This window comes from Cyprinodon tularosa, unplaced genomic scaffold, assembly GCF_016077235.1.
Source record: "Cyprinodon tularosa strain WSP-4 unplaced genomic scaffold, ASM1607723v1 ctg1557, whole genome shotgun sequence".
NCBI classification, from domain to species: Eukaryota; Metazoa; Chordata; class Actinopteri; order Cyprinodontiformes; family Cyprinodontidae; genus Cyprinodon; species Cyprinodon tularosa.
This window is the reverse complement of record NW_024038392.1, coordinates 2,148-17,951: the sequence shown is the minus strand read 5'-3', so window position 1 is coordinate 17,951 and position 15,804 is coordinate 2,148. Positions and strand designations below refer to the sequence as shown.

Below are 15,804 nucleotides of genomic sequence, written 5' to 3'. Positions count from 1 at the left end.
GAGGCCATGAGAATATCATTAGTGACTTTCACCAGAGCTGTTTCAGTGCTATGATGAGCTCTAAAGCCAGACTGAAACTCTTCAAAAAGTTCATTATGGTGGAAGTGATCGCAAACTTGTTTGGCAACTACTTTCTCAAGAATTTTGGATAAGAAAGGAAGATTGGATATAGGTCTATAATTGACCAAGTCATCTGGGTCAAGAGACGGTTTCTTAAGCAGAGGTTTAATTACAGCAACCTTAAAAGCTTTAGGTACATATCCCTGTAACAGAGATAGATTAATCACATCTAAAATGGAGGAGGAGATCAAAGGGAATACCTCCTTAAATAACCTGGTTGGAACTGGATCTAACATACAAGTTGAAGGCTTAGATGAAGACAATAATTTTGCTAATTCAGAGAGTTCAACTGGATCAAAGCAGTCTAAACCCGGTTCAGATTCCATGACTACCTCAGGTACAAACGCGGATAGAGGAGTGCTTATGATCTTATTTTTAATAAGATCAATCTTATTTATAAAGAATCCCATAAAGTCATTGCTGCTAAGAGCAGGTGGAATGGACGGTTCAACAGAGCTATGGCTCTGGGTGAGTTTGGCAACTGTATTAAAAAGAAATCTAGGATTATTCTTATTCTCCTCTATTAATGAGGAGAAGTATGCTGCTCTTGCTTTACAAAGGGTCCTCTTATACAGCAGTAAACCATTTTTCCAGACTAGGAAGGACTCTCGCAGGCCTGTGGAGCGATATTTTCTCTCCAGTTTCCTAGCATTTTGCTTCAAAGTACGCAGCTCTGCATTAAACCAAGGAGCAAGCTTTCTATTTTTAACGGTTTTCATTTTCAAAGGAGCTGCGTTGTCTAAGGCAATACGCAGAGAACTAGCAACCCCATCAACAAAATCATCAACCTGTGAAGGGGAATAAGCTAAGCTTTTGCACTCTGCAGCACTGCTCAGTGACACAGAGGAGAGAGAAAGTGAAGCAGATTCTTTAAAATTTATAACTGCACTATCTGATAAAGATCTACTAAAATTGAACCTTCTTTTGGGGGAGGAGAACTCTGTTAAAGTAATCCTGAAGGTTATTAGAAAGTGGTCAGAGAGGACAGGGTTGTGAGGAAATACTGTTATTTCTTCACATTCTATGCCGTATGTCAGCACAAGATCCAAAGTATGAAGATGAGAATGCGTGGGACTATTCACATTTTGAACAAAGCCAATAGTGTCTAAGATAGCATTAAAGGCTGCTCTTAAGCTATCGCCTTCAATGTCAGCATGGATGTTAAAATCTCCCACTATGATTCCTTTCAAGAGTGGATTGAATTAACGCCTGAAATAATAAGGACGTGCCAGTTCATTGGATAGCTTCATATCAAAATGGCAATTAACCTAACAAACCAATATAAAAAAATAAAAAAAATCGGATATCCCAAATGAATGGTGGATGAACTATATGGAACCCCGAATGATTCATAATTAAATAAATAAATAAAAATTATGAAATAAATACAATTTTGATAAATAACAAACAAATATATAATATGGTCATGAAATAAAAACAAGGTAATGTTATTATGAAATATATATTTTTATTCTTTAATATATTTGTGTGTTATTTATCAAAATGGTATTTATTTAATAAAGTTTTTAATTAATTTAATTATGAATCATTCGGGGTTCCATAGAACTAGTCTATGATCGATTGTGGTGAATGTAATCTGTTACACTTTGACATCGTACGACTAGTTGTTTGCAAGGGCTGCTGTGCACTCGGATGTAGGCAGGCAACAACATTGAGGAGATCATCAACAACACCAGCCTGCAAACCGTAGCCTCTCTGCACAAAAGGTAAGAACGCTCTTGTAGGCTACTTTGTTTATTTATTTGTTTGTCGTCATCCAGCGGGCAGACCTCTGCTGTTTTTGCGAGTTAACTAAAGTTCGTTGTCTCAGCTGTGAGCCAGCTAGCCTTTTGCGCTACTTTAGTGGAAAACAGGACAGACAAACCGTATGGTTTTAGCACTACCAAATATCTTTTATCATCCGTTTCTGGTGTTAAGCCTACTACTTTGGCCGCGAAAGTTATAGCCAGCCAGACGCCGAAGCAATGTTTCATAACTTGAGCCTATGATAGGAAGCCAAGTAATATCCAAACTTGCCGACAATAGCCTAGCTTAGCATGATCACTGTCTGATTCTGATAGGCAGTGTTAGGCAAGCTACTTGTCCAGTGTAGTGAGCTAAGCTATCAGTTACTCAACAATAAATTAAGCTTCACTACACAAAAGCTACCACCTAAAGAATTATAGCAAGCTAAGTTACACTAATGTGTTAACAGTAGCTTAACTACATCAGAAGCTACTTAACGTTGTACCAAGATAATGTCAATTCAAAATGAGTCTGATACACTGGTTAAAATATTTATTAAAGATCAGCCAATGACATAACACTGTGTAAAAATTGTTTTATGATCAGCATAATAAAAAAAACTAAAGTATTTACTAGTAGACCAAAAAATAAACAATCTGCTGTTATTTCAATCTGAAAAACTCACAGAGAGAGAAAGATGCAATTAGAAGAGTTTATTGATACAATAGTTTGAACTTTGGCGCTCAGGCCTCGGCAGGAAACATAAACGCTGATTTATACTTTAATGCAGATAAACTGATGTATGAGAATAAGGATATTCCCCCCGGGCCTGAAACTGGTGGTGGAGTTTAGATAGGTGAAGTTTGGTTAATCCATAGAGGCTGGTATACAGGGTGATGCTTGAGTTAGATGTCACTGAATGAACAAAGTTTGCATAAACTGTCCATGAAGAGCAAGCATGAAGCGACTGTGGAGAGAAAAAACTCCCCTTTGGGAAGAAATCTCTGGCAGAACCAGGCTCAACGTGGCGGTCTTCTGCCGGACCGTTTAAAGTGACAGGGAACTCCATGAAAGTCCGGAGGGAGTACACACTGGAGGTGAGGTTGAAGGAGCATCGAGGAGGAGTCGGATGAGCTTCCTACAATGGTGGAGAAGGGGATGGAGGTGGGTTGTCTGAATCAAAGTCCGACATAGGAGCGATGGATCTTGCGCTTGTTGAAGAGCAGGCCTAGAGATGATTTGGAGTGGCTTTAAGTAGAGTGCTGGAAGATGATTGGGCATCAAGGAAAGTGGCTTGAAGCGGGTTGGCTGCGTCGGAGGCGGATCAGCCTCAGATTGAATGGAAGTAATCAGAGTTTCTTCAGTTGAATTTCCGCTTTAGCTTCATTTCAATCTGAAAAACTCACAGAGAGAGAAAGATGCAATTAGAAGAGTTTATTGATACAATAGTTTGAACTTTGGCGCTCAGGCCTCGGCAGGAAACATAAACGCTGATTTATACTTTAATGCAGATAAACTGATGTATGAGAATAAGGATATTCCCCCCAAAAATTGCCGAGGTACAGGCCTGAGCGCCAGCATATGCAGAAAGCAGAGGGAGAAGGATGAGTACAGGAGGACTTCATTATGCACAGGCTGATACACGTGATAAATGAATAAACATGACAGGGATCATAGCAGTGAGCATGGCAGAGAGAAAATAAAGGAGTTTTGCAGAATGCTTAGCAGGGTGCATTGCAGGAAGCATTGAAACATTGCAGGGAGCATTGCAGGAAGCATAGGAACATGCAGGGAGCATAGCAGAGAGCAAGGCAGGAAACGACAGGGGATGTGGCGAGGAAGCAGGTAGGGAGCAAGGCCAGGGACCACAGGGAGCATGGCAGGGAACAAGGCTGGGGACCACAGGGAGCATGGCAGGGAACACACAGGGAGCATGACAGGGAACAAGGGCAGGGAACACACAGGGAGCATGGCAGGGAACACACAGGGAGCATGGCAGGGAACAAGGCCAGGGAGCATGGCAGGGAGCATGGCAGGGAACAAGGCCAGGGAGCATGGCAGGGAGCATGGCAGGGAACAAGGCCAGGGAGCATGGCAGGGAGCATGGCAGGGAACAAGGCAGGGAACACACAGGGAGCATAGCAGGGAGCATGGCAGGGAACAAGGCCAGGGAGCACACAGGGAGCATGGCAGGGAGCACACAGGGAGCATGGCAGGGAGCACACAGGGAGCATGGCAGGGAGCACACAGGGAGCATGGCAGGGAGCACACAGGGAGCATGGCAGGGGGCACACAGGGAGCATGGCAGGGAGCACACAGGGAGCATGGCAGGGAGCACACGGGGAGCATGGCAGGGAGCACACAGGGAACAAGGCTGGGGACCACAGGGAACATGGCAGGGAACACACAGGGAGCATGGCAGGGAACACACAGGGAGCATGGCAGGGAACACACAGGGAGCATGGCAGGGAACACACAGGGAGCATGGCAGGGAGCACACAGGGAGCATGGCAGGGAGCACACAGGGAGCATGGCAGGGAGCACACAGGGAGCATGGCAGGGAACACACAGGGAGCATGGCAGGGAGCACACAGGGAGCATGGCAGGGAACACACAGGGAGCATGGCAGGGAACACACAGGGAGCATGGCAGGGAACACAGGGAGCATGGCAGGCAGGTAAAGTGGCAGGGATCACACGGGGAGCGTGGCAGGGCGCATGGCAGGGAACATGACTCACGGGGAGCATAGCGGGAAGCATAGCAGGAAACACCCAGGGAGCATGGCAGGGAACATGACTCACGGGGAGCATAGCGGGAAGCATAGCAGGAAACACCCAGGGAGCATGGCAGAATGCAAGGCAGGGAATGAGGCAGGGAACACACAGGGAGCATGGCAGGGAACAAGGCCAGGGAGCACACAGGGAGCATGGCAGGGAGCACACAGGGAGCATGGCAGGGAGCACACAGGGAGCATGGCAGGGAGCACACAGGGAGCACACAGGGAGCATGGCAGGGAGCACACAGGGAGCATAGCAGGGAGCATGGCAGGGAACAAGGCCAGGGAGCACACAGGGAGCATGGCAGGGAGCACACAGGGAGCATGGCAGGGAGCACACAGGGAGCATGGCAGGGAGCACACAGGGAGCATGGCAGGGAGCACACAGGGAGCATGGCAGGGGGCACACAGGGAGCATGGCAGGGAGCACACAGGGAGCATGGCAGGGAGCACACGGGGAGCATGGCAGGGAGCACACAGGGAACAAGGCTGGGGACCACAGGGAACATGGCAGGGAACACACAGGGAGCATGGCAGGGAACACACAGGGAGCATGGCAGGGAACACACAGGGAGCATGGCAGGGAACACACAGGGAGCATGGCAGGGAGCACACAGGGAGCATGGCAGGGAGCACACAGGGAGCATGGCAGGGAGCACACAGGGAGCATGGCAGGGAACACACAGGGAGCATGGCAGGGAACACACAGGGAGCATGGCAGGGAACACACAGGGAGCATGGCAGGGAACACACAGGGAGCATGGCAGGGAACACACAGGGAGCATGGCAGGGAACACAGGGAGCATGTCAGGCAGGTAAAGTGGCAGGGATCACACGGGGAGCGTGGCAGGGCGCATGGCAGGGAACATGACTCACGGGGAGCATAGCGGGAAGCATAGCAGGAAACACCCAGGGAGCATGGCAGAATGCAAGGCAGGGAATGAGGCAGGGAACACACAGGGAACATAGCAGGGTGCGTGGCAGGGAGCAATGATTTAGCAAAGATGAGAATATATTTTAAACCACCACCAGTATTCGAAGTTAGCTTACCTTACAGACAGAGAGAGCGTTGAGCTGCTAAGATTGAAGAGTGTTCAGGGCGGATATAGGATTTATAGGCTGAAAAAGTCTATCGGCCCAACTGCTGGAGAGAAGCCACAGAGACACCACGAGCAGCTGCTTGTGGCTGCCCCTATCCTAAATGAGTGGCTGGAATAATGACTGGATGAAAAGCCACAGGATTCTAATAGTATTCTGAGATGGTCTTGGAACCAGCATGGTGACGCGGGAGAACCCTTGCGCGTGACGAAGCGGCTTGAAATGAGGGAAAAACTTTTGGCGCTTTTGAACAGATTAAACATGGTGATAAACGGGCAAAGGGGCCATCTGTACGTAAGATAGAAATAAAACAAGGGCCTTTCCTTTAGAATGATTCAAGATATTTGTAAGATCGATGTGGAAACGAAGATCCGAAAGAGAAAAATGTCGGGAAGGATCGAAACGACTATTAGTTGAAGTGAAGCTAAACCTGATTTATGTAGAAACTGGAGGAAGTAAGTACGAACGAAGAGAGTGGGTTAGTTAAGGATGAGTTCTTCTAGCGGAGGAACGGGGGTCGGAAGGAGATCGGCAGAAGGACGAAGATGTGGAAGGTCTGAAATTTAAAACGAGAAAGAGCATCAGCAGCATGGTTAGAAAGACCAGGAACGTGTCGAGCAGAGATGATGGAGTTGTAAGAGACTGCTTGCCAAGTTATGCCTCTAATGAATGGCATGAGAGATTGAGAGGAGGAGCGACCTTAGAGATGGCGTCAACGACTGCCATGTTGTCGCAGAAGCGGATATGCGCATTCTCCTCCAAAGCGGGCCCCACAGACGGCAAGCTACGGCTAAAGGTAAACCTCGCATAGCGCAAATGACTGAGAACTAGTAAAAGAGGGAGGCCATGAACCAGCAAACACCTGTCCTGAAAGAAACCCCCCAAAACCTACGGATGGGGCAGCATCCGTGAAAAATTGGAGCGTGTCAGCGTTTGAATGATGCCATCGAAAATAATTTGCCCTTCCATTACAAGAAGTCTAGCCCAGAAGGAAGGATCGGAACGGCAACCTTCGTCCAGAGAAACCTAATCTAAGAGAGAGGGAACAGAGTTAGCTAGGTCAAGCAGTCGGGAAATGAAGGAACGACCATGATGCGCACGGCAAAATTAAGGTGACCAAGCAAAGAAGCAACTGACGTTTGGAAATAATTGATGCAGAGCTATAAGACTGAGAAATCTCACGAATCTGAGACAGCTTGTCTGCGGGCAGGGATGCCATCATGGCCACTGAAACGAGAGCTATGCCTAGAAACACAATTTGTAACAGGGCCGATGGTTTTTCTTCGGACAGGGGAACACCAAGTGGTTAAGAACTTTAGTTTAAGGAGTGACGAACTGGGCTAATGGAGGGAGGATCTATGCGTAGGAAACCATCCTGAGATGAAGAACGCATGGCAAATGAGTAACATTAAGGAGAATCCAACACAGAGCTTCTGAGATTGTCAAACAGACAATGACTACTCCTGCAGCGGAAGGTGAGACGGACAGCAAAGTAGAACAGAGACTTCCATTTAGCTCCGAACAGGAGCCATTGAGAAGGGTGAATGAAAATAATTTTGTCTGCTTTGGCCAGCCAGGCCCCTTGGCCGGTGGTCTTAATGAGAGAAAATAGCGTGGTCTACAGAAGCGTAGTGAAGAGAAAAGGAGGAAAGAGGGAAGAGGCTATTTATGGAGGAGTGACGGCCAGAATGAGGGGCAGATAAGTCCAATATGAGCCTCATTTTCCCGGAATATAGCGGTTAGCTACCACTAGGGGGCTCACACGAAAGGGAGCAGACAGAGAATGTTTTGAAAGGACCAATCGTGAAACTCTTGGACACAACTGTGAAGCAGCTGATCTACGACGTCTGGTTCTTTAAAGCAGATTGGAGATTAGGGGAGACGTGGGTGAGGGGGGGTGGGGGGGGTGCAGACTCCGAAATGAAAACCTTGAGACAGACCGGTAAGAATGAAGTTGACGAAAGTGTGATCGGATGATGGGTAAGATAAATTGCCAATTCAGAAATAATGATGGGCGTAGAAGATGACGGGCTATTAATGTTTGAAGGTACGATTTCTCATGAACAGAACACGACGGGGACAGACGGACTTGGGATGCGCATCCTAGCAAAGCTGCAAATGTGGAGAAACTGCAATTAGGAAAGGTGCATGTACTTTCATTAAACTTATTACAGATGGGTCTGGAATTGAATATCTGGACGTTTCTACCAGAGTCTGGGCTGGGCAAGTGTAGAAGAGAACGGAGGAGGAATAGATTGAATGCTGGACTTAAAGGGTATAGATGGGTAAAACGCACTCGGATGATTTGAAACAGCTGTAATGTCACCTGCTGAGGCGACTTGATGTTCAACTTCACAGAGGGGAGGGTGAGTGAAACTAAATTAATATATTTCCCTTATATAATATTGGAACAGGCAAGGAGAAACGTTAGAATACATAGAAATATATAAACTGCCTGGATGGAAAGGGCGGGGGAAGCATAATGAGCAGAATGAAAAAAAAAAAAAAAAAAGAAAATTATAATAGAAACATGGTTAGATACGTCTTACCTAGAGCTGGCTGAGGGCGGGCGTAGGCGAGTGTGAATGTAGGAGGAGGAGGGAGGGGATCCCGCTGCGAAGCTGAAGGCAGTGATTACATGGCAGTGTGGGGATTTCCCAAGGCTTGAACACGTGAAGACAGAGACTGAACGGAGCGATTTAGAGAGTCCAGGGTGGAGCATAGAGAAGCCGAAAACTGGTCAACTGCGGGAGGATTGTGGAAGGGTGGAGCCGCTATGGATTGAGAAACTGACATGGTGGGAACATCTGAAGAAGGACCTGGGTTTGCGTCGGAACGGAGAGAGGGACCGGGCGCTATGGCGGCTGCAGCTGGGACGTTCTCTGCTGCGTTTGCATGACCGCTTACGAACCCTGGAGCGGAGTGCGGAGGACTGAGATGAGAGAGCGGCTAGACGGGAACTTCTTCGAGCCGGAGGATTGGAGGTAAGTTGATTTGTCTGAATCAAAGTCCGACATAGGAGCGATGGATCTTGCGCTTGTTGAAGAGCAGGCCTAGAGATGATTTGGAGTGGCTTTAAGTAGAGTGCTGGAAGATGATTGGGCATCAAGGAAAGTGGCTTGAAGCGGGTTGGCTGCGTCGGAGGCGGATCAGCCTCAGATTGAATGGAAGTAATCAGAGTTTCTTCAGTTGAATTTCCGCTTTAGCTTCATTAGAACCAAATTAAAGGTACTGTGTAGTGTTCTACACATGGAGACATGGCTGTGAGTTTGCATTCAATGGACATCTCTAGGGAAAACAAAACCCTACAAAAGGCATCTGATTTCTTTAGGGTTTCCCTTAGAGAAAACTTCTTCAGACCTCAATTAAACAGTCGATTCAAGTAACAAATAAAACTGTTTACAAAAAGGTGAAAAAAGCTAATTAATATATATACATTTATGTCTCACTGTATAATTTAACTTCTACCCACATATTTATTCATTGTATTTTGGGGGGTAATTAATTGAATGCTTATTTATTTATTGAGCATGTATTTATTTATGTATTTATTTTATATACGGTAGAGCTGTTCCTCCATACCTAAAAAATCGTATCTGTGCAAATAAGCCTTAAAACAGATTTATGTAAACATCCTGTCTGGTAAACTAGGCCATGAAAATATAATATCTAAGTTTGGCTACTGCTCTCTAATGAAAATATCTTAGTGGCACTCATCAGACGTAAGAAACTACTAATTTGATTATTTGCTTCAATGTCCCAATACATCATACTTTCATAAAATCATGCAACATACTCTACCCTATCTGTGGACAAATAACTGTGTTATTTGCAAAGTAGGTGCTGGATAAACAAATAAAAGTGCTTTAATGTTGCTTTAAAGAAACAGACTTATCCTCACTAAAGATACCTGTAGCATTTTCCGTTATCAAAATCGGATATGCTCTACAGCCAATAATATTTAGCAGTGTAGCCACCCCTCAGGAAGTGGTCTAACACACACACCCAGTTGTGAGGAAGTGCAACGATTTTAGCTTAATTTGACCTATGGGTAGTGATGCCATGCTGCAGCAATATATAACTTAATGTCATTGTGACCAATTTTCTTTTTGCATTTTCAGATTAGTGCAGAATTCCATCGAATAACAAATATAAATTTAAAGAGTACATTTTATTCTGCATTTGATAAGTACATGCCATGGCTAATGACGATGTACCGTGAGAAAGCGGCCCGCACTGGCAAAACTTCTGAATTGCTAAGAAACATCTTCAGGACCTATGATCTCCTTGTATGTAACATTTCCTACCTCATGACAATTTGTACTATAGTATTTTTTAATATATGCATATGATTAATATTCTGCTTATTCTGCAATTCTGTCTTCCCATTACCCACAATCCCTCTGTCTTCTAGGAAGACTTTGATGTTAACAGCAGACGAACAATTGCTCTGCAGGCACTTCCCATCTTCCTGCGTGAAGATGCTGCTGGATTTTTTTAAGACCTGGAATGTAAGTTTATGATTCAACTAGGGCTGCAACAACGAATCGATAAAATCGACTTTTAAAAGCGTTGGCAACGAATTTCATCATTGATTAGTTGTGTCGCGCGATTAATGCGTCATCCGCCGCCGCCGCCGTCATCACTGCCACTTGACTGAAACGGGGGAAGAAAAAAGAATTACGGCAGAGCGAGTCAGCACCGCAGGTGCGCAGTGTTGCCAACTCAGCGACTTTGTCGCTATATTTAGCGACTTTTCAGACCCCTCCAGCGACTATTTAAAAAAAAAAAAGCGAATAGTGACAAATCTGGCAACTTTTTACGGTGTCACTGGCGGCCTTTGGAGACTCTTACGTGAAAGCATGTATCATTCCTACTCTGCCGTGAGGCGCCTCCCCCATCTCAACCCCGTTCTCCCACAGGAGTCCCTCTCAGCGCTGCAGTCAGAGCCGCAGGATGTTTACCCTCAGCGTCCAGACTGCAAATGAAGCGCGCATGCGCCGGGATGGACGGCGCAAATTGATCACAATAATTAAAACAGCCTTTATAAATAAATTAACTTGCAAATTATGAGGGCAAGGCTTTTAAAGTTTAAATCTTCTGGCAAAGATAAAGTAAAGAAGATCCTGCAATTTATGGAAGTAAAGCAGAATAAAATCCAGCAAGATCAGTAATATGTCAATTAATTATCTGCTACATTCCCATGTAAATATCTGTCTTTGGAGGATGTGTTTTTTAGCACCCCTAGTTCTCTCATTTTTATTCCAAATACAATTTATAATTTGAATCACAGGCTATTTTTATCTCTATGGTTCAGTATTTTCTCAAGTAGCAACTTTAACTGCTATACTTTCCTGTCTTAAAAGGCAGAACTCTTCTAGTCTAAAAAAACGCATTTGTTGAAATGGGGGGGCCTATTGTTTGAACCCCTTAGGGGCTTTTAAAAACAAAAATGTATTTTTTTGCGCTTAATGAAACAAAGTACCCTATATTTTGTGGATGTACAGCTACATTTCTCATGTAAGTTTGCGTAGTTTTAACACAAACATTTATTTTTCATATTGCACCAGTACAGTTAATGAGCAACCTGTATTTGTGTGCTTGTTTGTTCTGTCTAAAATGTTTATTTTGGAATAAAGAGGTTAATATAAAAAATATTTTTTGTCCGATTCATCGATTAATCGAAAAAATAATCGGCCGATTCATCGATTTTTAAAATAATCGTTAGTTGCAGCCCTAGATTCAACTGTGTGTCCTCTTTTACTCTTTCTTTTTCTTAGTTTGTGTATCTCTATAAATATATTTTTTTTCTATTTAACCCTCTGTTACTGCCAAAAGACAACAACAACAACCCTCTTCCTAGCCACCAGAAAAGCTATTAAATCATACTGTACTACAGTAATTCTCCAAGAATGTCATATTTGGGAATTTTACCTGAACTTTTCATTCACTGGTATTTCATATTAAATACACATGTACTGTTTTTCATTGACTGCTCTACTCATTAACTAATTACTGTCATGTTCTTTAGGCAGAAGACATTGACCTGCCAGACCTCTCGGATACAACTGTAGCTGTTCTCACCATCGGCGTCGCCAGACCCCATTTACTGGGGCACGTGCCCCAGTATAAATGAGCTGTGCCCCAGTATAAATCTCATGAATATTTGCAACAGTGATACATTTTTTAATGCATCAATTTAGATAATTCCAACAGGAGGAGACGTATATTTCTACTCAAATGCGCAGCAAGTGTGTCGTTAACTCCAAATTGAGGATGTAATAGCGCCCCCACGTCAGCGCATGTCACTGCATGAACTGCAGGTAAACTAACGCGCAGCTCTCAACTGTTTTGGATGGGACACTGTGCGGCCGCGACGCATTTTTAGTTCTGGTAACGTTTCTTACCTGTCAATTTTATTATTTTCCCAGTTAAACCACATGATTTATAAGCTACTAACTGAAAATGACTGCATTGGTTTGTAGATGGATATCAGGAAATTCCTCACACGAAGCAGAGACAGGGAAGCAGTAACACAAGATGAGAGGGAGGGAGGTAAGGTCTTGTGATGAATTAGTGATTTAAGCTAAGCAGTTACATTAGGGACGTTATAAGCAATATGATAGATATTTGCATAATAATAAATTTACGTTTTTTAATGTTTGCTGTAGAGAATGAGAATGAAGGTGCTGGAGTAGGAAAGGGAGGAGGACGCGAGACTGACAGGCAAGAGACAGGAGAGACAGGAGACACAGGTGAGAGACAGGACCATGAAGGTGATGAGGGAGCAACAACCAGCTTCCACAAATAAGAAGGGGACATTAGTGACTTAGGGGGAAAGCATGATAGTCCTAGACAAGTGAAGTTGTCCCACTATCCCCAGGACAAATTTGGAGTAAAAAAAAACTTTAATTTAATTCAAAATGGTTTGAAAGCTTTTCCTGGTTGAAAAGAAAGCCTTGTCATCAAGGATATGCAGTGTGTTTTCAACTTGCTTGATAACACCATGTTCCCCACACTAATGCAGGTCATCTAGACCTCCCTCACAATCACAATTAACAGCTGGAGTTGTGAAAGGTCATTCAGTGTGTTGAGAAGGATCCACACTTGGCTGAGGTGCACAATGGGACAAGACAGGCTCCATCATCTTGCTATTTTATCAGTTGAAAAGGAAGAACTTTCTAAGCTGAGTCACAGTCTAGTGATTGACCGCTTTGCAAAAATGAAAAATAGGAGGTAAACTTTAATGCTCAAAAAATAAAAGAAAAACTTAGTTCATGTTGAGTTAATGATTACTTCAGAATGTGTATAAGGAAACTTTTTATTTGTCAAAGTTGGTGATGTCTTATTTTTTATAGCTGCAATGTTGAAAATGTTCATGTTTGTTAAAACAAATATGCTCTTATACTCATTAATATCTCAACTGGTAATTTTGGTAGGAATGTATCAGGGTGGGGCAGTGTGCTCGTCTGTATTTGTGTATGGAAGGAGGGGCATATGCACTAGGGGGCCAGTGCCCCAGTAAAGCTTTGTGCCTAGCAAAGCCCCTGGTTCTCACTGTCTCGAATGATACAGTCTCCCTTGTGAAGTTTGGTCCTGCAATACATTCTATAGTTCTTGAGGGAGAGATTGTGGTATGTGATATACTATAGCACAGTTAACAGAGACATTCATTTTGCTTTTTGGCTTGATTTATGCACTACATCTACAGTATCCCAAGAAATTGACATATACATTCAATTTCATCCAGAAAGTTGTAATGGGTTTGGATGACCTGAAGCGGTTACCTCCGAGACTGCTTAGCCTTAAAAATGATCTGATGATGGATGAGTAAGCAGTCTGCTTAAAAGATGTCGTTGTTACTACCAGCATGGTGATACTCAAGCAACCATTTTGTCTTTGTTTTTTGTTTTCGCTTTTTTATTTATGTTGGCCTATTATTGTTGGCCTATTATTTTTGGATCGGCCTATTATGTTGGCCAATTTTTTGTTTTTTGTGGATACAGAGAAGCCGATGTTTCAGAAGGCAGCTTTGAACAGACCTGCAGATTTGTAATTGTTTTTGACTTTATCATTTCAGTGTTTGGCTTGAGGTCCCAGAGTTTCGTACGGAAATGCTTTGGTCTGCCTTGAAGTCACTGGGAACTAAAAGATCTTTTATGGTTTTATTTGCTGAATAAATAAAACCGTATTTATTCAGCATTTTGATTGAAAATGTGGTTGTTATTTGTTTTATTTTCTGTATTAACCCCATTGCTGGGGACATTGTTCTGAATTCTAATGGACTTCATAAATAAATGGAATCTGCAGTAAAATTGTCTTTTGAATTTTTTTTTATTTGAATCATACAAATAAAATATATTTGATTTTGAGAAGAATTGCTAACATATACAGGCAATAAAATGTGTTTAAATACAGTTAAGTCAACTTAAAAATATAAAAGGCTGAATTGACAATGTTTAGGTCTGAGAAACTGAATGAGTCATGGTGATAACATGAAGATATTATTAGGGGTGATAACTTAAAAAAATCAACTCCGTGTCCAGTGTCAATTTTGTTAGTTTTAACATTACTTTCAAAATGATCAGGTTCATTAAACTTATCAAAAATTTAAGTAGTGATTACTTAAAATGTTAGTTTGTGAAATTATTATGTTTCAGTTCATCAACTTCCTCAAAATAAATGAGTGTGAATAACTTTTCTAGTTTAGAGTAGTAATTACTTAAAATGTTTGTTTGTTGAAATTATTTGTTTTAATGTTGTTCATTTGACCAAAGATTTTAAGTGTAAAGAGCTTGTCTAACTAATGTAGTAATTACTTAAAACATCTTTTTCTCACATTATTCTTTTTAATTTTATCCTTGTCCTCAAAGATTTTGAGCACTAACAAAAGTCTCATTTTAAGTAGAAATTACTTGAAATATTCTATAACATACAGTCAGGTCCATAAATATTGGGACATCAACACAATTCTAATCTTTTTGGCTCTACACACCACCACAATGGATTTGAAATGAAACAAACAAGATCTGCTTTATCTGCAGACTTTCAGCTTTAATTTGAGGGTATTTACATCCAAATCAGATGAACGGTGTAGGAATTACAACAGTGTTTATATGTGCCTGTCACTTTTTAAGGGACCAAAAGTAATGGGACAATCTGCTGCTCAGCTGTTCCATGGTGAGGTGTGTGTTATTCCCTCATTATCCCATTTACAAGGAGCAGATAAAAGGTCCAGAGTTCATTTCAAGTCTGCTATTTGCATTTGGAATCTGTTGCTGTCAACTCTCAATATGAGATCTAAAGAGCTGTCGCTATCAGTGAAGCAAGCCATCATTAGGCTGAAAAATCAAAACAAACCCATCAGAGAGATAGCTAAAACATTAGGTGTGGCCAAATCAAGTGTCTGGAACATTCTTAAGAAGAAAGAACGCACCGGTGAGCTCAGCAACACCAAAAGACCCGGAAGACCACGGAAAACCACTGTGGTGGATGACCAAAGAATTCTTTCCCTGGTGAAGAAAACACCCTTCACAACAGTTGGCCAAATCAAGAACACTCTCCAGGAGGTAGGTGTATGTGTGTCAAGGTCAACAATCAAGAGAAGACTTCACCAGGGTGAATACAGAGGGTTTACCACAAGATGTAAACCATTGGTGAGCCTCAAAAACCGGAAGGCCAGATTAGAGTTTGCCAAACAACATCAAAAAAAGCCTTCACAGTTCTGGAACAACATCCTTTGGACGGATGAGACCAAGATCAACTTGTACCAGAGTGATGGAAAGAGAAGAGTGTGGAGAAGGAAAGGAACTGCTCATGATCCAAAGCATACCACCTCATCGGTGAAGCATGGTGGTGGTAGGGCATGTATGGTTGCCAATAGAACTGGTTCTCTTGTATTTATTGATGATGTGACTGCTGACAAAAGCAGCAGGATGAATTCTGAAGTGTTTCGGGCAATATTATCCGCTCATATTCAGCCAAATGCTTCAGAACTCATTGGACGGCGCTTCACAGTGCAGATGGACAATGACCCAAAGCATACTGCGAAAGCAACCAAAGAG

General features: G+C 43.1%; 1 long non-coding RNA gene across 1 annotated transcript; it reads left to right on the top strand.

The window, feature by feature from the left end:
* The first annotated feature begins 1,740 nt into the window (after positions 1-1,740).
* LOC119780139 lies at positions 1,741-11,822 on the top strand. Its single transcript, XR_005280340.1, has 4 exons — positions 1,741-1,847; positions 9,862-10,029; positions 10,155-10,251; positions 11,772-11,822. It is a non-coding gene; the product is annotated as an uncharacterized LOC119780139 (long non-coding RNA).
* Positions 11,823-15,804: the final 3,982 nt, after the last annotated feature.